The sequence below is a fragment of the Schistocerca gregaria genome, unplaced genomic scaffold (genome assembly GCF_023897955.1).
Source record: "Schistocerca gregaria isolate iqSchGreg1 unplaced genomic scaffold, iqSchGreg1.2 ptg000684l, whole genome shotgun sequence".
NCBI classification, from domain to species: Eukaryota; Metazoa; Arthropoda; class Insecta; order Orthoptera; family Acrididae; genus Schistocerca; species Schistocerca gregaria.
In genome coordinates, this window is record NW_026062064.1 from 257,823 (window position 1) to 279,714 (window position 21,892).

At 50.8% G+C, this 21,892-nt stretch overlaps 18 non-coding genes across 18 annotated transcripts; all 18 read left to right on the plus strand.

The window, feature by feature from the left end:
- Positions 1-178: 178 nt before the first annotated feature.
- LOC126318940 (5S ribosomal RNA) lies at positions 179-297 on the plus strand. Its single transcript, XR_007557640.1, has one exon. It is a non-coding gene; the product is annotated as a 5S ribosomal RNA (ribosomal RNA).
- A 1,086-nt stretch (positions 298-1,383) lies between these two features.
- Positions 1,384-1,502, plus strand: LOC126318941 (5S ribosomal RNA). Its single transcript, XR_007557641.1, has one exon. It is a non-coding gene; the product is annotated as a 5S ribosomal RNA (ribosomal RNA).
- A 1,086-nt stretch (positions 1,503-2,588) lies between these two features.
- LOC126318943 (5S ribosomal RNA) lies at positions 2,589-2,707 on the plus strand. Its single transcript, XR_007557642.1, has one exon. It is a non-coding gene; the product is annotated as a 5S ribosomal RNA (ribosomal RNA).
- Positions 2,708-3,793: 1,086 nt separating this feature from the next.
- Positions 3,794-3,912, plus strand: LOC126318944 (5S ribosomal RNA). Its single transcript, XR_007557643.1, has one exon. It is a non-coding gene; the product is annotated as a 5S ribosomal RNA (ribosomal RNA).
- A 1,086-nt stretch (positions 3,913-4,998) lies between these two features.
- On the plus strand, positions 4,999-5,117 carry LOC126318961 (5S ribosomal RNA). The gene has a single exon (XR_007557659.1). It is a non-coding gene; the product is annotated as a 5S ribosomal RNA (ribosomal RNA).
- A 1,086-nt stretch (positions 5,118-6,203) lies between these two features.
- On the plus strand, positions 6,204-6,322 carry LOC126318945 (5S ribosomal RNA). The gene has a single exon (XR_007557644.1). It is a non-coding gene; the product is annotated as a 5S ribosomal RNA (ribosomal RNA).
- A 1,086-nt stretch (positions 6,323-7,408) lies between these two features.
- Positions 7,409-7,527, plus strand: LOC126318946 (5S ribosomal RNA). Its single transcript, XR_007557645.1, has one exon. It is a non-coding gene; the product is annotated as a 5S ribosomal RNA (ribosomal RNA).
- Positions 7,528-8,613: 1,086 nt separating this feature from the next.
- On the plus strand, positions 8,614-8,732 carry LOC126318947 (5S ribosomal RNA). Its single transcript, XR_007557646.1, has one exon. It is a non-coding gene; the product is annotated as a 5S ribosomal RNA (ribosomal RNA).
- A 1,086-nt stretch (positions 8,733-9,818) lies between these two features.
- On the plus strand, positions 9,819-9,937 carry LOC126318948 (5S ribosomal RNA). Its single transcript, XR_007557647.1, has one exon. It is a non-coding gene; the product is annotated as a 5S ribosomal RNA (ribosomal RNA).
- Positions 9,938-11,023: 1,086 nt separating this feature from the next.
- Positions 11,024-11,142, plus strand: LOC126318949 (5S ribosomal RNA). Its single transcript, XR_007557648.1, has one exon. It is a non-coding gene; the product is annotated as a 5S ribosomal RNA (ribosomal RNA).
- Positions 11,143-12,228: 1,086 nt separating this feature from the next.
- On the plus strand, positions 12,229-12,347 carry LOC126318950 (5S ribosomal RNA). The gene has a single exon (XR_007557649.1). It is a non-coding gene; the product is annotated as a 5S ribosomal RNA (ribosomal RNA).
- Positions 12,348-13,433: 1,086 nt separating this feature from the next.
- On the plus strand, positions 13,434-13,552 carry LOC126318952 (5S ribosomal RNA). Its single transcript, XR_007557651.1, has one exon. It is a non-coding gene; the product is annotated as a 5S ribosomal RNA (ribosomal RNA).
- Positions 13,553-14,638: 1,086 nt separating this feature from the next.
- Positions 14,639-14,757, plus strand: LOC126318954 (5S ribosomal RNA). Its single transcript, XR_007557652.1, has one exon. It is a non-coding gene; the product is annotated as a 5S ribosomal RNA (ribosomal RNA).
- A 1,083-nt stretch (positions 14,758-15,840) lies between these two features.
- On the plus strand, positions 15,841-15,959 carry LOC126318955 (5S ribosomal RNA). Its single transcript, XR_007557653.1, has one exon. It is a non-coding gene; the product is annotated as a 5S ribosomal RNA (ribosomal RNA).
- Positions 15,960-17,045: 1,086 nt separating this feature from the next.
- LOC126318956 (5S ribosomal RNA) lies at positions 17,046-17,164 on the plus strand. The gene has a single exon (XR_007557654.1). It is a non-coding gene; the product is annotated as a 5S ribosomal RNA (ribosomal RNA).
- A 1,086-nt stretch (positions 17,165-18,250) lies between these two features.
- Positions 18,251-18,369, plus strand: LOC126318957 (5S ribosomal RNA). Its single transcript, XR_007557655.1, has one exon. It is a non-coding gene; the product is annotated as a 5S ribosomal RNA (ribosomal RNA).
- Positions 18,370-19,455: 1,086 nt separating this feature from the next.
- LOC126318958 (5S ribosomal RNA) lies at positions 19,456-19,574 on the plus strand. The gene has a single exon (XR_007557656.1). It is a non-coding gene; the product is annotated as a 5S ribosomal RNA (ribosomal RNA).
- A 1,086-nt stretch (positions 19,575-20,660) lies between these two features.
- LOC126318959 (5S ribosomal RNA) lies at positions 20,661-20,779 on the plus strand. The gene has a single exon (XR_007557657.1). It is a non-coding gene; the product is annotated as a 5S ribosomal RNA (ribosomal RNA).
- Positions 20,780-21,892: the final 1,113 nt, after the last annotated feature.

Below are 21,892 nucleotides of genomic sequence, written 5' to 3' on the forward strand. Positions count from 1 at the left end.
CACCCGCCGCCCGGCCGCGCGCAAGACCTGCGCTGGTTGACAATAACAAGGTGCGTCTCCCGCGAGTGTCGAGGAGGAAGGACGTGCTTTGCGTCAAATGTGCCACCGAAAATGGCGATTGCGTGTGTTGGAAGGAGAGGCGAAGCATTCTTCTGCCGTGCAGCTACAGTATAAGGACGCCAACGGCCATACCATGTTGAATACACCGGTTCTCGTCCGATCACCGAAGTTAAGCAACATCGGGCCCGGTTAGTACTTGGATGGGTGACCGCCTGGGAACACCGGGTGCTGTTGGCTCTCTCTCTTCTTTTAAATTTCATGTCACTACACCTGGCAGCCCTCTTTTCATACTAACTCTCAGGTGCGACAAAGATGCTCCCACAAGCATTTTAAACTACTGTATTAAACGTAAGATGCGAAATTACAGTAATGAACTCAGTTTGAGCAAGAATGCGCGAAGGAAGGGTGGTAGGAACTCCTTGAAAGTAACGAAACACTGCGAATCGACAGATGTGCACTTGAAATGCGTCAGAGCCTACTGTTTTGTAGGAGCGCTAAATTCCAAAAAACTAAATAATTAAATAAAAAACTAAAAAAACAGAAAATCAACTGTTCTGGTACGATCACCGACGATAAGCAACATCGTTAGTATTCGGATCGGTGACCGCCTGGGTACTCTGGAAAAGAGGGCTGGCAGGGGTAGCCAAAAAATGAAGTCAGACAAAGTGTCTCTAGAAATAACAAGAGTATGACACGACAGGACTGTTCTGAAATACGCCAGGGCTTATAGTTTTGTAGCAGTGTACAAATGCAAATTTGTAAACAAAAACTTATCTTTCGCCGCTAGAAGAGATGGATGCTTTGTCGAACCGCCTGTGTCTTGTGTCCGTGTTTTCGCACCTTTCCACAGCATTGCACGGAACAGCACTGCTCTAGTAGCTCCGAACGGCCGCACACGGCGCCTCGCACACGCCGGTCAGTCCGGCGCCAGTCTCGCAGTTGTTTCTCGTGCTTGTGCTGTCATATGGACCACGACCCGAGCGGCAGCGAGCGGCAGTCGAGCAAAGTCGGGACAAGTCGGGACGGAAGGGGACAGCCGAGAATGCACCATGCGAATTACGCAAATATCTGGAAGCGCGACGCGTGTCAGGCAGGTGAGAACGCTTCCCTCGGTCCAGCAGGACACTGACACACCCCGCGCAGTCCACCCGCCGCCCGGCCGCGCGCAAGACCTGCGCTGGTTGACAATAACAAGGTGCGTCTCCCGCGAGTGTCGAGGAGGAAGGACGTGCTTTGCGTCAAATGTGCCACCGAAAATGGCGATTGCGTGTGTTGGAAGGAGAGGCGAAGCATTCTTCTGCCGTGCAGCTACAGTATAAGGACGCCAACGGCCATACCATGTTGAATACACCGGTTCTCGTCCGATCACCGAAGTTAAGCAACATCGGGCCCGGTTAGTACTTGGATGGGTGACCGCCTGGGAACACCGGGTGCTGTTGGCTCTCTCTCTTCTTTTAAATTTCATGTCACTACACCTGGCAGCCCTCTTTTCATACTAACTCTCAGGTGCGACAAAGATGCTCCCACAAGCATTTTAAACTACTGTATTAAACGTAAGATGCGAAATTACAGTAATGAACTCAGTTTGAGCAAGAATGCGCGAAGGAAGGGTGGTAGGAACTCCTTGAAAGTAACGAAACACTGCGAATCGACAGATGTGCACTTGAAATGCGTCAGAGCCTACTGTTTTGTAGGAGCGCTAAATTCCAAAAAACTAAATAATTAAATAAAAAACTAAAAAAACAGAAAATCAACTGTTCTGGTACGATCACCGACGATAAGCAACATCGTTAGTATTCGGATCGGTGACCGCCTGGGTACTCTGGAAAAGAGGGCTGGCAGGGGTAGCCAAAAAATGAAGTCAGACAAAGTGTCTCTAGAAATAACAAGAGTATGACACGACAGGACTGTTCTGAAATACGCCAGGGCTTATAGTTTTGTAGCAGTGTACAAATGCAAATTTGTAAACAAAAATTTATCTTTCGCCGCTAGAAGAAATGGATGCTTTGTCGAACCGCCTGTGTCTTGTGTCCGTGTTTTCGCACCTTTCCACGGCATTGCACGGAACAGCACTGCTCTAGTAGCTCCGAACGGCCGCACACGGCGCCTCGCACACGCCGGTCAGTCCGGCGCCAGTCTCGCAGTTGTTTCTCGTGCTTGTGCTGTCATATGGACCACGACCCGAGCGGCAGCGAGCGGCAGTCGAGCAAAGTCGGGACAAGTCGGGACGGAAGGGGACAGCCGAGAATGCACCATGCGAATTACGCAAATATCTGGAAGCGCGACGCGTGTCAGGCAGGTGAGAACGCTTCCCTCGGTCCAGCAGGACACTGACACACCCCGCGCAGTCCACCCGCCGCCCGGCCGCGCGCAAGACCTGCGCTGGTTGACAATAACAAGGTGCGTCTCCCGCGAGTGTCGAGGAGGAAGGACGTGCTTTGCGTCAAATGTGCCACCGAAAATGGCGATTGCGTGTGTTGGAAGGAGAGGCGAAGCATTCTTCTGCCGTGCAGCTACAGTATAAGGACGCCAACGGCCATACCATGTTGAATACACCGGTTCTCGTCCGATCACCGAAGTTAAGCAACATCGGGCCCGGTTAGTACTTGGATGGGTGACCGCCTGGGAACACCGGGTGCTGTTGGCTCTCTCTCTTCTTTTAAATTTCATGTCACTACACCTGGCAGCCCTCTTTTCATACTAACTCTCAGGTGCGACAAAGATGCTCCCACAAGCATTTTAAACTACTGTATTAAACGTAAGATGCGAAATTACAGTAATGAACTCAGTTTGAGCAAGAATGCGCGAAGGAAGGGTGGTAGGAACTCCTTGAAAGTAACGAAACACTGCGAATCGACAGATGTGCACTTGAAATGCGTCAGAGCCTACTGTTTTGTAGGAGCGCTAAATTCCAAAAAACTAAATAATTAAATAAAAAACTAAAAAAACAGAAAATCAACTGTTCTGGTACGATCACCGACGATAAGCAACATCGTTAGTATTCGGATCGGTGACCGCCTGGGTACTCTGGAAAAGAGGGCTGGCAGGGGTAGCCAAAAAATGAAGTCAGACAAAGTGTCTCTAGAAATAACAAGAGTATGACACGACAGGACTGTTCTGAAATACGCCAGGGCTTATAGTTTTGTAGCAGTGTACAAATGCAAATTTGTAAACAAAAACTTATCTTTCGCCGCTAGAAGAGATGGATGCTTTGTCGAACCGCCTGTGTCTTGTGTCCGTGTTTTCGCACCTTTCCACAGCATTGCACGGAACAGCACTGCTCTAGTAGCTCCGAACGGCCGCACACGGCGCCTCGCACACGCCGGTCAGTCCGGCGCCAGTCTCGCAGTTGTTTCTCGTGCTTGTGCTGTCATATGGACCACGACCCGAGCGGCAGCGAGCGGCAGTCGAGCAAAGTCGGGACAAGTCGGGACGGAAGGGGACAGCCGAGAATGCACCATGCGAATTACGCAAATATCTGGAAGCGCGACGCGTGTCAGGCAGGTGAGAACGCTTCCCTCGGTCCAGCAGGACACTGACACACCCCGCGCAGTCCACCCGCCGCCCGGCCGCGCGCAAGACCTGCGCTGGTTGACAATAACAAGGTGCGTCTCCCGCGAGTGTCGAGGAGGAAGGACGTGCTTTGCGTCAAATGTGCCACCGAAAATGGCGATTGCGTGTGTTGGAAGGAGAGGCGAAGCATTCTTCTGCCGTGCGGCTACAGTATAAGGACGCCAACGGCCATACCATGTTGAATACACCGGTTCTCGTCCGATCACCGAAGTTAAGCAACATCGGGCCCGGTTAGTACTTGGATGGGTGACCGCCTGGGAACACCGGGTGCTGTTGGCTCTCTCTCTTCTTTTAAATTTCATGTCACTACACCTGGCAGCCCTCTTTTCATACTAACTCTCAGGTGCGACAAAGATGCTCCCACAAGCATTTTAAACTACTGTATTAAACGTAAGATGCGAAATTACAGTAATGAACTCAGTTTGAGCAAGAATGCGCGAAGGAAGGGTGGTAGGAACTCCTTGAAAGTAACGAAACACTGCGAATCGACAGATGTGCACTTGAAATGCGTCAGAGCCTACTGTTTTGTAGGAGCGCTAAATTCCAAAAAACTAAATAATTAAATAAAAAACTAAAAAAACAGAAAATCAACTGTTCTGGTACGATCACCGACGATAAGCAACATCGTTAGTATTCGGATCGGTGACCGCCTGGGTACTCTGGAAAAGAGGGCTGGCAGGGGTAGCCAAAAAATGAAGTCAGACAAAGTGTCTCTAGAAATAACAAGAGTATGACACGACAGGACTGTTCTGAAATACGCCAGGGCTTATAGTTTTGTAGCAGTGTACAAATGCAAATTTGTAAACAAAAATTTATCTTTCGCCGCTAGAAGAAATGGATGCTTTGTCGAACCGCCTGTGTCTTGTGTCCGTGTTTTCGCACCTTTCCACGGCATTGCACGGAACAGCACTGCTCTAGTAGCTCCGAACGGCCGCACACGGCGCCTCGCACACGCCGGTCAGTCCGGCGCCAGTCTCGCAGTTGTTTCTCGTGCTTGTGCTGTCATATGGACCACGACCCGAGCGGCAGCGAGCGGCAGTCGAGCAAAGTCGGGACAAGTCGGGACGGAAGGGGACAGCCGAGAATGCACCATGCGAATTACGCAAATATCTGGAAGCGCGACGCGTGTCAGGCAGGTGAGAACGCTTCCCTCGGTCCAGCAGGACACTGACACACCCCGCGCAGTCCACCCGCCGCCCGGCCGCGCGCAAGACCTGCGCTGGTTGACAATAACAAGGTGCGTCTCCCGCGAGTGTCGAGGAGGAAGGACGTGCTTTGCGTCAAATGTGCCACCGAAAATGGCGATTGCGTGTGTTGGAAGGAGAGGCGAAGCATTCTTCTGCCGTGCAGCTACAGTATAAGGACGCCAACGGCCATACCATGTTGAATACACCGGTTCTCGACCGATCACCGAAGTTAAGCAACATCGGGCCCGGTTAGTACTTGGATGGGTGACCGCCTGGGAACACCGGGTGCTGTTGGCTCTCTCTCTTCTTTTAAATTTCATGTCACTACACCTGGCAGCCCTCTTTTCATACTAACTCTCAGGTGCGACAAAGATGCTCCCACAAGCATTTTAAACTACTGTATTAAACGTAAGATGCGAAATTACAGTAATGAACTCAGTTTGAGCAAGAATGCGCGAAGGAAGGGTGGTAGGAACTCCTTGAAAGTAACGAAACACTGCGAATCGACAGATGTGCACTTGAAATGCGTCAGAGCCTACTGTTTTGTAGGAGCGCTAAATTCCAAAAAACTAAATAATTAAATAAAAAACTAAAAAAACAGAAAATCAACTGTTCTGGTACGATCACCGACGATAAGCAACATCGTTAGTATTCGGATCGGTGACCGCCTGGGTACTCTGGAAAAGAGGGCTGGCAGGGGTAGCCAAAAAATGAAGTCAGACAAAGTGTCTCTAGAAATAACAAGAGTATGACACGACAGGACTGTTCTGAAATACGCCAGGGCTTATAGTTTTGTAGCAGTGTACAAATGCAAATTTGTAAACAAAAACTTATCTTTCGCCGCTAGAAGAGATGGATGCTTTGTCGAACCGCCTGTGTCTTGTGTCCGTGTTTTCGCACCTTTCCACAGCATTGCACGGAACAGCACTGCTCTAGTAGCTCCGAACGGCCGCACACGGCGCCTCGCACACGCCGGTCAGTCCGGCGCCAGTCTCGCAGTTGTTTCTCGTGCTTGTGCTGTCATATGGACCACGACCCGAGCGGCAGCGAGCGGCAGTCGAGCAAAGTCGGGACAAGTCGGGACGGAAGGGGACAGCCGAGAATGCACCATGCGAATTACGCAAATATCTGGAAGCGCGACGCGTGTCAGGCAGGTGAGAACGCTTCCCTCGGTCCAGCAGGACACTGACACACCCCGCGCAGTCCACCCGCCGCCCGGCCGCGCGCAAGACCTGCGCTGGTTGACAATAACAAGGTGCGTCTCCCGCGAGTGTCGAGGAGGAAGGACGTGCTTTGCGTCAAATGTGCCACCGAAAATGGCGATTGCGTGTGTTGGAAGGAGAGGCGAAGCATTCTTCTGCCGTGCAGCTACAGTATAAGGACGCCAACGGCCATACCATGTTGAATACACCGGTTCTCGTCCGATCACCGAAGTTAAGCAACATCGGGCCCGGTTAGTACTTGGATGGGTGACCGCCTGGGAACACCGGGTGCTGTTGGCTCTCTCTCTTCTTTTAAATTTCATGTCACTACACCTGGCAGCCCTCTTTTCATACTAACTCTCAGGTGCGACAAAGATGCTCCCACAAGCATTTTAAACTACTGTATTAAACGTAAGATGCGAAATTACAGTAATGAACTCAGTTTGAGCAAGAATGCGCGAAGGAAGGGTGGTAGGAACTCCTTGAAAGTAACGAAACACTGCGAATCGACAGATGTGCACTTGAAATGCGTCAGAGCCTACTGTTTTGTAGGAGCGCTAAATTCCAAAAAACTAAATAATTAAATAAAAAACTAAAAAAACAGAAAATCAACTGTTCTGGTACGATCACCGACGATAAGCAACATCGTTAGTATTCGGATCGGTGACCGCCTGGGTACTCTGGAAAAGAGGGCTGGCAGGGGTAGCCAAAAAATGAAGTCAGACAAAGTGTCTCTAGAAATAACAAGAGTATGACACGACAGGACTGTTCTGAAATACGCCAGGGCTTATAGTTTTGTAGCAGTGTACAAATGCAAATTTGTAAACAAAAATTTATCTTTCGCCGCTAGAAGAAATGGATGCTTTGTCGAACCGCCTGTGTCTTGTGTCCGTGTTTTCGCACCTTTCCACGGCATTGCACGGAACAGCACTGCTCTAGTAGCTCCGAACGGCCGCACACGGCGCCTCGCACACGCCGGTCAGTCCGGCGCCAGTCTCGCAGTTGTTTCTCGTGCTTGTGCTGTCATATGGACCACGACCCGAGCGGCAGCGAGCGGCAGTCGAGCAAAGTCGGGACAAGTCGGGACGGAAGGGGACAGCCGAGAATGCACCATGCGAATTACGCAAATATCTGGAAGCGCGACGCGTGTCAGGCAGGTGAGAACGCTTCCCTCGGTCCAGCAGGACACTGACACACCCCGCGCAGTCCACCCGCCGCCCGGCCGCGCGCAAGACCTGCGCTGGTTGACAATAACAAGGTGCGTCTCCCGCGAGTGTCGAGGAGGAAGGACGTGCTTTGCGTCAAATGTGCCACCGAAAATGGCGATTGCGTGTGTTGGAAGGAGAGGCGAAGCATTCTTCTGCCGTGCAGCTACAGTATAAGGACGCCAACGGCCATACCATGTTGAATACACCGGTTCTCGTCCGATCACCGAAGTTAAGCAACATCGGGCCCGGTTAGTACTTGGATGGGTGACCGCCTGGGAACACCGGGTGCTGTTGGCTCTCTCTCTTCTTTTAAATTTCATGTCACTACACCTGGCAGCCCTCTTTTCATACTAACTCTCAGGTGCGACAAAGATGCTCCCACAAGCATTTTAAACTACTGTATTAAACGTAAGATGCGAAATTACAGTAATGAACTCAGTTTGAGCAAGAATGCGCGAAGGAAGGGTGGTAGGAACTCCTTGAAAGTAACGAAACACTGCGAATCGACAGATGTGCACTTGAAATGCGTCAGAGCCTACTGTTTTGTAGGAGCGCTAAATTCCAAAAAACTAAATAATTAAATAAAAAACTAAAAAAACAGAAAATCAACTGTTCTGGTACGATCACCGACGATAAGCAACATCGTTAGTATTCGGATCGGTGACCGCCTGGGTACTCTGGAAAAGAGGGCTGGCAGGGGTAGCCAAAAAATGAAGTCAGACAAAGTGTCTCTAGAAATAACAAGAGTATGACACGACAGGACTGTTCTGAAATACGCCAGGGCTTATAGTTTTGTAGCAGTGTACAAATGCAAATTTGTAAACAAAAACTTATCTTTCGCCGCTAGAAGAGATGGATGCTTTGTCGAACCGCCTGTGTCTTGTGTCCGTGTTTTCGCACCTTTCCACAGCATTGCACGGAACAGCACTGCTCTAGTAGCTCCGAACGGCCGCACACGGCGCCTCGCACACGCCGGTCAGTCCGGCGCCAGTCTCGCAGTTGTTTCTCGTGCTTGTGCTGTCATATGGACCACGACCCGAGCGGCAGCGAGCGGCAGTCGAGCAAAGTCGGGACAAGTCGGGACGGAAGGGGACAGCCGAGAATGCACCATGCGAATTACGCAAATATCTGGAAGCGCGACGCGTGTCAGGCAGGTGAGAACGCTTCCCTCGGTCCAGCAGGACACTGACACACCCCGCGCAGTCCACCCGCCGCCCGGCCGCGCGCAAGACCTGCGCTGGTTGACAATAACAAGGTGCGTCTCCCGCGAGTGTCGAGGAGGAAGGACGTGCTTTGCGTCAAATGTGCCACCGAAAATGGCGATTGCGTGTGTTGGAAGGAGAGGCGAAGCATTCTTCTGCCGTGCAGCTACAGTATAAGGACGCCAACGGCCATACCATGTTGAATACACCGGTTCTCGTCCGATCACCGAAGTTAAGCAACATCGGGCCCGGTTAGTACTTGGATGGGTGACCGCCTGGGAACACCGGGTGCTGTTGGCTCTCTCTCTTCTTTTAAATTTCATGTCACTACACCTGGCAGCCCTCTTTTCATACTAACTCTCAGGTGCGACAAAGATGCTCCCACAAGCATTTTAAACTACTGTATTAAACGTAAGATGCGAAATTACAGTAATGAACTCAGTTTGAGCAAGAATGCGCGAAGGAAGGGTGGTAGGAACTCCTTGAAAGTAACGAAACACTGCGAATCGACAGATGTGCACTTGAAATGCGTCAGAGCCTACTGTTTTGTAGGAGCGCTAAATTCCAAAAAACTAAATAATTAAATAAAAAACTAAAAAAACAGAAAATCAACTGTTCTGGTACGATCACCGACGATAAGCAACATCGTTAGTATTCGGATCGGTGACCGCCTGGGTACTCTGGAAAAGAGGGCTGGCAGGGGTAGCCAAAAAATGAAGTCAGACAAAGTGTCTCTAGAAATAACAAGAGTATGACACGACAGGACTGTTCTGAAATACGCCAGGGCTTATAGTTTTGTAGCAGTGTACAAATGCAAATTTGTAAACAAAAATTTATCTTTCGCCGCTAGAAGAAATGGATGCTTTGTCGAACCGCCTGTGTCTTGTGTCCGTGTTTTCGCACCTTTCCACGGCATTGCACGGAACAGCACTGCTCTAGTAGCTCCGAACGGCCGCACACGGCGCCTCGCACACGCCGGTCAGTCCGGCGCCAGTCTCGCAGTTGTTTCTCGTGCTTGTGCTGTCATATGGACCACGACCCGAGCGGCAGCGAGCGGCAGTCGAGCAAAGTCGGGACAAGTCGGGACGGAAGGGGACAGCCGAGAATGCACCATGCGAATTACGCAAATATCTGGAAGCGCGACGCGTGTCAGGCAGGTGAGAACGCTTCCCTCGGTCCAGCAGGACACTGACACACCCCGCGCAGTCCACCCGCCGCCCGGCCGCGCGCAAGACCTGCGCTGGTTGACAATAACAAGGTGCGTCTCCCGCGAGTGTCGAGGAGGAAGGACGTGCTTTGCGTCAAATGTGCCACCGAAAATGGCGATTGCGTGTGTTGGAAGGAGAGGCGAAGCATTCTTCTGCCGTGCGGCTACAGTATAAGGACGCCAACGGCCATACCATGTTGAATACACCGGTTCTCGTCCGATCACCGAAGTTAAGCAACATCGGGCCCGGTTAGTACTTGGATGGGTGACCGCCTGGGAACACCGGGTGCTGTTGGCTCTCTCTCTTCTTTTAAATTTCATGTCACTACACCTGGCAGCCCTCTTTTCATACTAACTCTCAGGTGCGACAAAGATGCTCCCACAAGCATTTTAAACTACTGTATTAAACGTAAGATGCGAAATTACAGTAATGAACTCAGTTTGAGCAAGAATGCGCGAAGGAAGGGTGGTAGGAACTCCTTGAAAGTAACGAAACACTGCGAATCGACAGATGTGCACTTGAAATGCGTCAGAGCCTACTGTTTTGTAGGAGCGCTAAATTCCAAAAAACTAAATAATTAAATAAAAAACTAAAAAAACAGAAAATCAACTGTTCTGGTACGATCACCGACGATAAGCAACATCGTTAGTATTCGGATCGGTGACCGCCTGGGTACTCTGGAAAAGAGGGCTGGCAGGGGTAGCCAAAAAATGAAGTCAGACAAAGTGTCTCTAGAAATAACAAGAGTATGACACGACAGGACTGTTCTGAAATACGCCAGGGCTTATAGTTTTGTAGCAGTGTACAAATGCAAATTTGTAAACAAAAATTTATCTTTCGCCGCTAGAAGAAATGGATGCTTTGTCGAACCGCCTGTGTCTTGTGTCCGTGTTTTCGCACCTTTCCACGGCATTGCACGGAACAGCACTGCTCTAGTAGCTCCGAACGGCCGCACACGGCGCCTCGCACACGCCGGTCAGTCCGGCGCCAGTCTCGCAGTTGTTTCTCGTGCTTGTGCTGTCATATGGACCACGACCCGAGCGGCAGCGAGCGGCAGTCGAGCAAAGTCGGGACAAGTCGGGACGGAAGGGGACAGCCGAGAATGCACCATGCGAATTACGCAAATATCTGGAAGCGCGACGCGTGTCAGGCAGGTGAGAACGCTTCCCTCGGTCCAGCAGGACACTGACACACCCCGCGCAGTCCACCCGCCGCCCGGCCGCGCGCAAGACCTGCGCTGGTTGACAATAACAAGGTGCGTCTCCCGCGAGTGTCGAGGAGGAAGGACGTGCTTTGCGTCAAATGTGCCACCGAAAATGGCGATTGCGTGTGTTGGAAGGAGAGGCGAAGCATTCTTCTGCCGTGCGGCTACAGTATAAGGACGCCAACGGCCATACCATGTTGAATACACCGGTTCTCGTCCGATCACCGAAGTTAAGCAACATCGGGCCCGGTTAGTACTTGGATGGGTGACCGCCTGGGAACACCGGGTGCTGTTGGCTCTCTCTCTTCTTTTAAATTTCATGTCACTACACCTGGCAGCCCTCTTTTCATACTAACTCTCAGGTGCGACAAAGATGCTCCCACAAGCATTTTAAACTACTGTATTAAACGTAAGATGCGAAATTACAGTAATGAACTCAGTTTGAGCAAGAATGCGCGAAGGAAGGGTGGTAGGAACTCCTTGAAAGTAACGAAACACTGCGAATCGACAGATGTGCACTTGAAATGCGTCAGAGCCTACTGTTTTGTAGGAGCGCTAAATTCCAAAAAACTAAATAATTAAATAAAAAACTAAAAAAACAGAAAATCAACTGTTCTGGTACGATCACCGACGATAAGCAACATCGTTAGTATTCGGATCGGTGACCGCCTGGGTACTCTGGAAAAGAGGGCTGGCAGGGGTAGCCAAAAAATGAAGTCAGACAAAGTGTCTCTAGAAATAACAAGAGTATGACACGACAGGACTGTTCTGAAATACGCCAGGGCTTATAGTTTTGTAGCAGTGTACAAATGCAAATTTGTAAACAAAAATTTATCTTTCGCCGCTAGAAGAAATGGATGCTTTGTCGAACCGCCTGTGTCTTGTGTCCGTGTTTTCGCACCTTTCCACGGCATTGCACGGAACAGCACTGCTCTAGTAGCTCCGAACGGCCGCACACGGCGCCTCGCACACGCCGGTCAGTCCGGCGCCAGTCTCGCAGTTGTTTCTCGTGCTTGTGCTGTCATATGGACCACGACCCGAGCGGCAGCGAGCGGCAGTCGAGCAAAGTCGGGACAAGTCGGGACGGAAGGGGACAGCCGAGAATGCACCATGCGAATTACGCAAATATCTGGAAGCGCGACGCGTGTCAGGCAGGTGAGAACGCTTCCCTCGGTCCAGCAGGACACTGACACACCCCGCGCAGTCCACCCGCCGCCCGGCCGCGCGCAAGACCTGCGCTGGTTGACAATAACAAGGTGCGTCTCCCGCGAGTGTCGAGGAGGAAGGACGTGCTTTGCGTCAAATGTGCCACCGAAAATGGCGATTGCGTGTGTTGGAAGGAGAGGCGAAGCATTCTTCTGCCGTGCGGCTACAGTATAAGGACGCCAACGGCCATACCATGTTGAATACACCGGTTCTCGTCCGATCACCGAAGTTAAGCAACATCGGGCCCGGTTAGTACTTGGATGGGTGACCGCCTGGGAACACCGGGTGCTGTTGGCTCTCTCTCTTCTTTTAAATTTCATGTCACTACACCTGGCAGCCCTCTTTTCATACTAACTCTCAGGTGCGACAAAGATGCTCCCACAAGCATTTTAAACTACTGTATTAAACGTAAGATGCGAAATTACAGTAATGAACTCAGTTTGAGCAAGAATGCGCGAAGGAAGGGTGGTAGGAACTCCTTGAAAGTAACGAAACACTGCGAATCGACAGATGTGCACTTGAAATGCGTCAGAGCCTACTGTTTTGTAGGAGCGCTAAATTCCAAAAAACTAAATAATTAAATAAAAAACTAAAAAAACAGAAAATCAACTGTTCTGGTACGATCACCGACGATAAGCAACATCGTTAGTATTCGGATCGGTGACCGCCTGGGTACTCTGGAAAAGAGGGCTGGCAGGGGTAGCCAAAAAATGAAGTCAGACAAAGTGTCTCTAGAAATAACAAGAGTATGACACGACAGGACTGTTCTGAAATACGCCAGGGCTTATAGTTTTGTAGCAGTGTACAAATGCAAATTTGTAAACAAAAATTTATCTTTCGCCGCTAGAAGAAATGGATGCTTTGTCGAACCGCCTGTGTCTTGTGTCCGTGTTTTCGCACCTTTCCACGGCATTGCACGGAACAGCACTGCTCTAGTAGCTCCGAACGGCCGCACACGGCGCCTCGCACACGCCGGTCAGTCCGGCGCCAGTCTCGCAGTTGTTTCTCGTGCTTGTGCTGTCATATGGACCACGACCCGAGCGGCAGCGAGCGGCAGTCGAGCAAAGTCGGGACAAGTCGGGACGGAAGGGGACAGCCGAGAATGCACCATGCGAATTACGCAAATATCTGGAAGCGCGACGCGTGTCAGGCAGGTGAGAACGCTTCCCTCGGTCCAGCAGGACACTGACACACCCCGCGCAGTCCACCCGCCGCCCGGCCGCGCGCAAGACCTGCGCTGGTTGACAATAACAAGGTGCGTCTCCCGCGAGTGTCGAGGAGGAAGGACGTGCTTTGCGTCAAATGTGCCACCGAAAATGGCGATTGCGTGTGTTGGAAGGAGAGGCGAAGCATTCTTCTGCCGTGCGGCTACAGTATAAGGACGCCAACGGCCATACCATGTTGAATACACCGGTTCTCGTCCGATCACCGAAGTTAAGCAACATCGGGCCCGGTTAGTACTTGGATGGGTGACCGCCTGGGAACACCGGGTGCTGTTGGCTCTCTCTCTTCTTTTAAATTTCATGTCACTACACCTGGCAGCCCTCTTTTCATACTAACTCTCAGGTGCGACAAAGATGCTCCCACAAGCATTTTAAACTACTGTATTAAACGTAAGATGCGAAATTACAGTAATGAACTCAGTTTGAGCAAGAATGCGCGAAGGAAGGGTGGTAGGAACTCCTTGAAAGTAACGAAACACTGCGAATCGACAGATGTGCACTTGAAATGCGTCAGAGCCTACTGTTTTGTAGGAGCGCTAAATTCCAAAAAACTAAATAATTAAATAAAAAACTAAAAAAACAGAAAATCAACTGTTCTGGTACGATCACCGACGATAAGCAACATCGTTAGTATTCGGATCGGTGACCGCCTGGGTACTCTGGAAAAGAGGGCTGGCAGGGGTAGCCAAAAAATGAAGTCAGACAAAGTGTCTCTAGAAATAACAAGAGTATGACACGACAGGACTGTTCTGAAATACGCCAGGGCTTATAGTTTTGTAGCAGTGTACAAATGCAAATTTGTAAACAAAAATTTATCTTTCGCCGCTAGAAGAAATGGATGCTTTGTCGAACCGCCTGTGTCTTGTGTCCGTGTTTTCGCACCTTTCCACGGCATTGCACGGAACAGCACTGCTCTAGTAGCTCCGAACGGCCGCACACGGCGCCTCGCACACGCCGGTCAGTCCGGCGCCAGTCTCGCAGTTGTTTCTCGTGCTTGTGCTGTCATATGGACCACGACCCGAGCGGCAGCGAGCGGCAGTCGAGCAAAGTCGGGACAAGTCGGGACGGAAGGGGACAGCCGAGAATGCACCATGCGAATTACGCAAATATCTGGAAGCGCGACGCGTGTCAGGCAGGTGAGAACGCTTCCCTCGGTCCAGCAGGACACTGACACACCCCGCGCAGTCCACCCGCCGCCCGGCCGCGCGCAAGACCTGCGCTGGTTGACAATAACAAGGTGCGTCTCCCGCGAGTGTCGAGGAGGAAGGACGTGCTTTGCGTCAAATGTGCCACCGAAAATGGCGATTGCGTGTGTTGGAAGGAGAGGCGAAGCATTCTTCTGCCGTGCGGCTACAGTATAAGGACGCCAACGGCCATACCATGTTGAATACACCGGTTCTCGTCCGATCACCGAAGTTAAGCAACATCGGGCCCGGTTAGTACTTGGATGGGTGACCGCCTGGGAACACCGGGTGCTGTTGGCTCTCTCTCTTCTTTTAAATTTCATGTCACTACACCTGGCAGCCCTCTTTTCATACTAACTCTCAGGTGCGACAAAGATGCTCCCACAAGCATTTTAAACTACTGTATTAAACGTAAGATGCGAAATTACAGTAATGAACTCAGTTTGAGCAAGAATGCGCGAAGGAAGGGTGGTAGGAACTCCTTGAAAGTAACGAAACACTGCGAATCGACAGATGTGCACTTGAAATGCGTCAGAGCCTACTGTTTTGTAGGAGCGCTAAATTCCAAAAAACTAAATAATTAAATAAAAAACTAAAAAAACAGAAAATCAACTGTTCTGGTACGATCACCGACGATAAGCAACATCGTTAGTATTCGGATCGGTGACCGCCTGGGTACTCTGGAAAAGAGGGCTGGCAGGGGTAGCCAAAAAATGAAGTCAGACAAAGTGTCTCTAGAAATAACAAGAGTATGACACGACAGGACTGTTCTGAAATACGCCAGGGCTTATAGTTTTGTAGCAGTGTACAAATGCAAATTTGTAAACAAAAATTTATCTTTCGCCGCTAGAAGAAATGGATGCTTTGTCGAACCGCCTGTGTCTTGTGTCCGTGTTTTCGCACCTTTCCACGGCATTGCACGGAACAGCACTGCTCTAGTAGCTCCGAACGGCCGCACACGGCGCCTCGCACACGCCGGTCAGTCCGGCGCCAGTCTCGCAGTTGTTTCTCGTGCTTGTGCTGTCATATGACCACGACCGAGCGGCAGCGAGCGGCAGTCGAGCAAAGTCGGGACAAGTCGGGACGGAAGGGACAGCCGAGAATGCACCATGCGAATTACGCAAATATCTGGAAGCGCGACGCGTGTCAGGCAGGTGAGAACGCTTCCCTCGGTCCAGCAGGACACTGACACACCCCGCGCAGTCCACCCGCCGCCCGGCCGCGCGCAAGACCTGCGCTGGTTGACAATAACAAGGTGCGTCTCCCGCGAGTGTCGAGGAGGAAGGACGTGCTTTGCGTCAAATGTGCCACCGAAAATGGCGATTGCGTGTGTTGGAAGGAGAGGCGAAGCATTCTTCTGCCGTGCGGCTACAGTATAAGGACGCCAACGGCCATACCATGTTGAATACACCGGTTCTCGTCCGATCACCGAAGTTAAGCAACATCGGGCCCGGTTAGTACTTGGATGGGTGACCGCCTGGGAACACCGGGTGCTGTTGGCTCTCTCTCTTCTTTAAATTTCATGTCACTACACCTGGCAGCCCTCTTTTCATACTAACTCTCAGGTGCGACAAAGATGCTCCCACAAGCATTTTAAACTACTGTATTAAACGTAAGATGCGAAATTACAGTAATGAACTCAGTTTGAGCAAGAATGCGCGAAGGAAGGGTGGTAGGAACTCCTTGAAAGTAACGAAACACTGCGAATCGACAGATGTGCACTTGAAATGCGTCAGAGCCTACTGTTTTGTAGGAGCGCTAAATTCCAAAAAACTAAATAATTAAATAAAAAACTAAAAAAACAGAAAATCAACTGTTCTGGTACGATCACCGACGATAAGCAACATCGTTAGTATTCGGATCGGTGACCGCCTGGGTACTCTGGAAAAGAGGGCTGGCAGGGGTAGCCAAAAAATGAAGTCAGACAAAGTGTCTCTAGAAATAACAAGAGTATGACACGACAGGACTGTTCTGAAATACGCCAGGGCTTATAGTTTTGTAGCAGTGTACAAATGCAAATTTGTAAACAAAATTTATCTTTCGCCGCTAGAAGAAATGGATGCTTTGTCGAACCGCCTGTGTCTTGTGTCCGTGTTTTCGCACCTTTCCACGGCATTGCACGGAACAGCACTGCTCTAGTAGCTCCGAACGGCCGCACACGGCGCCTCGCACACGCCGGTCAGTCCGGCGCCAGTCTCGCAGTTGTTTCTCGTGCTTGTGCTGTCATATGGACCACGACCCGAGCGGCAGCGAGCGGCAGTCGAGCAAAGTCGGGACAAGTCGGACGGAAGGGGACAGCCGAGAATGCACCATGCGAATTACGCAAATATCTGGAAGCGCGACGCGTGTCAGGCAGGTGAGAACCGCTTCCCTCGGTCCAGCAGGACACTGACACACCCCGCGCAGTCCACCCGCCGCCCGGCCGCGCGCAAGACCTGCGCTGGTTGACAATAACAAGGTGCGTCTCCCGCGAGTGTCGAGGAGGAAGGACGTGCTTTGCGTCAAATGTGCCACCGAACACTAGATCGCGTGTTGTGTTGGAAGGAGAGGCGAAGCATTCTTCTGCCGTGCGGCTACAGTATAAGGACGCCAACGGCCATACCATGTTGAATACACCGGTTCTCGTCCGATCACCGAAGTTAAGCAACATCGGGCCCGGTTAGTACTTGGATGGGTGACCGCCTGGGAACACCGGGTGCTGTTGGCTCTCTCTCTTCTTTTAAATTTCATGTCACTACACCTGGCAGCCCTCTTTTCATACTAACTCTCAGGTGCGACAAAGATGCTCCCACAAGCATTTTAAACTACTGTATTAAACGTAAGATGCGAAATTACAGTAATGAACTCAGTTTGAGCAAGAATGCGCGAAGGAAGGGTGGTAGGAACTCCTTGAAAGTAACGAAACACTGCGAATCGACAGATGTGCACTTGAAATGCGTCAGAGCCTACTGTTTTGTAGGAGCGCTAAATTCCAAAAAACTAAATAATTAAATAAAAAACTAAAAAAACAGAAAATCAACTGTTCTGGTACGATCACCGACGATAAGCAACATCGTTAGTATTCGGATCGGTGACCGCCTGGGTACTCTGGAAAAGAGGGCTGGCAGGGGTAGCCAAAAAATGAAGTCAGACAAAGTGTCTCTAGAAATAACAAGAGTATGACACGACAGGACTGTTCTGAAATACGCCAGGGCTTATAGTTTTGTAGCAGTGTACAAATGCAAATTTGTAAACAAAAATTTATCTTTCGCCGCTAGAAGAAATGGATGCTTTGTCGAACCGCCTGTGTCTTGTGTCCGTGTTTTCGCACCTTTCCACGGCATTGCACGGAACAGCACTGCTCTAGTAGCTCCGAACGGCCGCACACGGCGCCTCGCACACGCCGGTCAGTCCGGCGCCAGTCTCGCAGTTGTTTCTCGTGCTTGTGCTGTCATATGGACCACGACCCGAGCGGCAGCGAGCGGCAGTCGAGCAAAGTCGGGACAAGTCGGGACGGAAGGGGACAGCCGAGAATGCACCATGCGAATTACGCAAATATCTGGAAGCGCGACGCGTGTCAGGCAGGTGAGAACGCTTCCCTCGGTCCAGCAGGACACTGACACACCCCGCGCAGTCCACCCGCCGCCCGGCCGCGCGCAAGACCTGCGCTGGTTGACAATAACAAGGTGCGTCTCCCGCGAGTGTCGAGGAGGAAGGACGTGCTTTGCGTCAAATGTGCCACCGAAAATGGCGATTGCGTGTGTTGGAAGGAGAGGCGAAGCATTCTTCTGCCGTGCGGCTACAGTATAAGGACGCCAACGGCCATACCATGTTGAATACACCGGTTCTCGTCCGATCACCGAAGTTAAGCAACATCGGGCCCGGTTAGTACTTGGATGGGTGACCGCCTGGGAACACCGGGTGCTGTTGGCTCTCTCTCTTCTTTTAAATTTCATGTCACTACACCTGGCAGCCCTCTTTTCATACTAACTCTCAGGTGCGACAAAGATGCTCCCACAAGCATTTTAAACTACTGTATTAAACGTAAGATGCGAAATTACAGTAATGAACTCAGTTTGAGCAAGAATGCGCGAAGGAAGGGTGGTAGGAACTCCTTGAAAGTAACGAAACACTGCGAATCGACAGATGTGCACTTGAAATGCGTCAGAGCCTACTGTTTTGTAGGAGCGCTAAATTCCAAAAAACTAAATAATTAAATAAAAAACTAAAAAAACAGAAAATCAACTGTTCTGGTACGATCACCGACGATAAGCAACATCGTTAGTATTCGGATCGGTGACCGCCTGGGTACTCTGGAAAAGAGGGCTGGCAGGGGTAGCCAAAAAATGAAGTCAGACAAAGTGTCTCTAGAAATAACAAGAGTATGACACGACAGGACTGTTCTGAAATACGCCAGGGCTTATAGTTTTGTAGCAGTGTACAAATGCAAATTTGTAAACAAAAATTTATCTTTCGCCGCTAGAAGAAATGGATGCTTTGTCGAACCGCCTGTGTCTTGTGTCCGTGTTTTCGCACCTTTCCACGGCATTGCACGGAACAGCACTGCTCTAGTAGCTCCGAACGGCCGCACACGGCGCCTCGCACACGCCGGTCAGTCCGGCGCCAGTCTCGCAGTTGTTTCTCGTGCTTGTGCTGTCATATGGACCACGACCCGAGCGGCAGCGAGCGGCAGTCGAGCAAAGTCGGGACAAGTCGGGACGGAAGGGGACAGCCGAGAATGCACCATGCGAATTACGCAAATATCTGGAAGCGCGACGCGTGTCAGGCAGGTGAGAACGCTTCCCTCGGTCCAGCAGGACACTGACACACCCCGCGCAGTCCACCCGCCGCCCGGCCGCGCGCAAGACCTGCGCTGGTTGACAATAACAAGGTGCGTCTCCCGCGAGTGTCGAGGAGGAAGGACGTGCTTTGCGTCAAATGTGCCACCGAAAATGGCGATTGCGTGTGTTGGAAGGAGAGGCGAAGCATTCTTCTGCCGTGCGGCTACAGTATAAGGACGCCAACGGCCATACCATGTTGAATACACCGGTTCTCGTCCGATCACCGAAGTTAAGCAACATCGGGCCCGGTTAGTACTTGGATGGGTGACCGCCTGGGAACACCGGGTGCTGTTGGCTCTCTCTCTTCTTTTAAATTTCATGTCACTACACCTGGCAGCCCTCTTTTCATACTAACTCTCAGGTGCGACAAAGATGCTCCCACAAGCATTTTAAACTACTGTATTAAACGTAAGATGCGAAATTACAGTAATGAACTCAGTTTGAGCAAGAATGCGCGAAGGAAGGGTGGTAGGAACTCCTTGAAAGTAACGAAACACTGCGAATCGACAGATGTGCACTTGAAATGCGTCAGAGCCTACTGTTTTGTAGGAGCGCTAAATTCCAAAAAACTAAATAATTAAATAAAAAACTAAAAAAACAGAAAATCAACTGTTCTGGTACGATCACCGACGATAAGCAACATCGTTAGTATTCGGATCGGTGACCGCCTGGGTACTCTGGAAAAGAGGGCTGGCAGGGGTAGCCAAAAAATGAAGTCAGACAAAGTGTCTCTAGAAATAACAAGAGTATGACACGACAGGACTGTTCTGAAATACGCCAGGGCTTATAGTTTTGTAGCAGTGTACAAATGCAAATTTGTAAACAAAAATTTATCTTTCGCCGCTAGAAGAAATGGATGCTTTGTCGAACCGCCTGTGTCTTGTGTCCGTGTTTTCGCACCTTTCCACGGCATTGCACGGAACAGCACTGCTCTAGTAGCTCCGAACGGCCGCACACGGCGCCTCGCACACGCCGGTCAGTCCGGCGCCAGTCTCGCAGTTGTTTCTCGTGCTTGTGCTGTCATATGGACCACGACCCGAGCGGCAGCGAGCGGCAGTCGAGCAAAGTCGGGACAAGTCGGGACGGAAGGGGACAGCCGAGAATGCACCATGCGAATTACGCAAATATCTGGAAGCGCGACGCGTGTCAGGCAGGTGAGAACGCTTCCCTCGGTCCAGCAGGACACTGACACACCCCGCGCAGTCCACCCGCCGCCCGGCCGCGCGCAAGACCTGCGCTGGTTGACAATAACAAGGTGCGTCTCCCGCGAGTGTCGAGGAGGAAGGACGTGCTTTGCGTCAAATGTGCCACCGAAAATGGCGATTGCGTGTGTTGGAAGGAGAGGCGAAGCATTCTTCTGCCGTGCGGCTACAGTATAAGGACGCCAACGGCCATACCATGTTGAATACACCGGTTCTCGTCCGATCACCGAAGTTAAGCAACATCGGGCCCGGTTAGTACTTGGATGGGTGACCGCCTGGGAACACCGGGTGCTGTTGGCTCTCTCTCTTCTTTTAAATTTCATGTCACTACACCTGGCAGCCCTCTTTTCATACTAACTCTCAGGTGCGACAAAGATGCTCCCACAAGCATTTTAAACTACTGTATTAAACGTAAGATGCGAAATTACAGTAATGAACTCAGTTTGAGCAAGAATGCGCGAAGGAAGGGTGGTAGGAACTCCTTGAAAGTAACGAAACACTGCGAATCGACAGATGTGCACTTGAAATGCGTCAGAGCCTACTGTTTTGTAGGAGCGCTAAATTCCAAAAAACTAAATAATTAAATAAAAAACTAAAAAAACAGAAAATCAACTGTTCTGGTACGATCACCGACGATAAGCAACATCGTTAGTATTCGGATCGGTGACCGCCTGGGTACTCTGGAAAAGAGGGCTGGCAGGGGTAGCCAAAAAATGAAGTCAGACAAAGTGTCTCTAGAAATAACAAGAGTATGACACGACAGGACTGTTCTGAAATACGCCAGGGCTTATAGTTTTGTAGCAGTGTACAAATGCAAATTTGTAAACAAAAATTTATCTTTCGCCGCTAGAAGAAATGGATGCTTTGTCGAACCGCCTGTGTCTTGTGTCCGTGTTTTCGCACCTTTCCACGGCATTGCACGGAACAGCACTGCTCTAGTAGCTCCGAACGGCCGCACACGGCGCCTCGCACACGCCGGTCAGTCCGGCGCCAGTCTCGCAGTTGTTTCTCGTGCTTGTGCTGTCATATGGACCACGACCCGAGCGGCAGCGAGCGGCAGTCGAGCAAAGTCGGGACAAGTCGGGACGGAAGGGGACAGCCGAGAATGCACCATGCGAATTACGCAAATATCTGGAAGCGCGACGCGTGTCAGGCAGGTGAGAACGCTTCCCTCGGTCCAGCAGGACACTGACACACCCCGCGCAGTCCACCCGCCGCCCGGCCGCGCGCAAGACCTGCGCTGGTTATGACAATAACAAGGTGCGTCTCCCGCGAGTGTCGAGGAGGAAGGACGTGCTTTGCGTCAAATGTGCCACCGAAAATGGCGATTGCGTGTGTTGGAAGGAGAGGCGAAGCATTCTTCTGCCGTGCGGCTACAGTATAAGGACGCCAACGGAACACGCGATCTAGTGT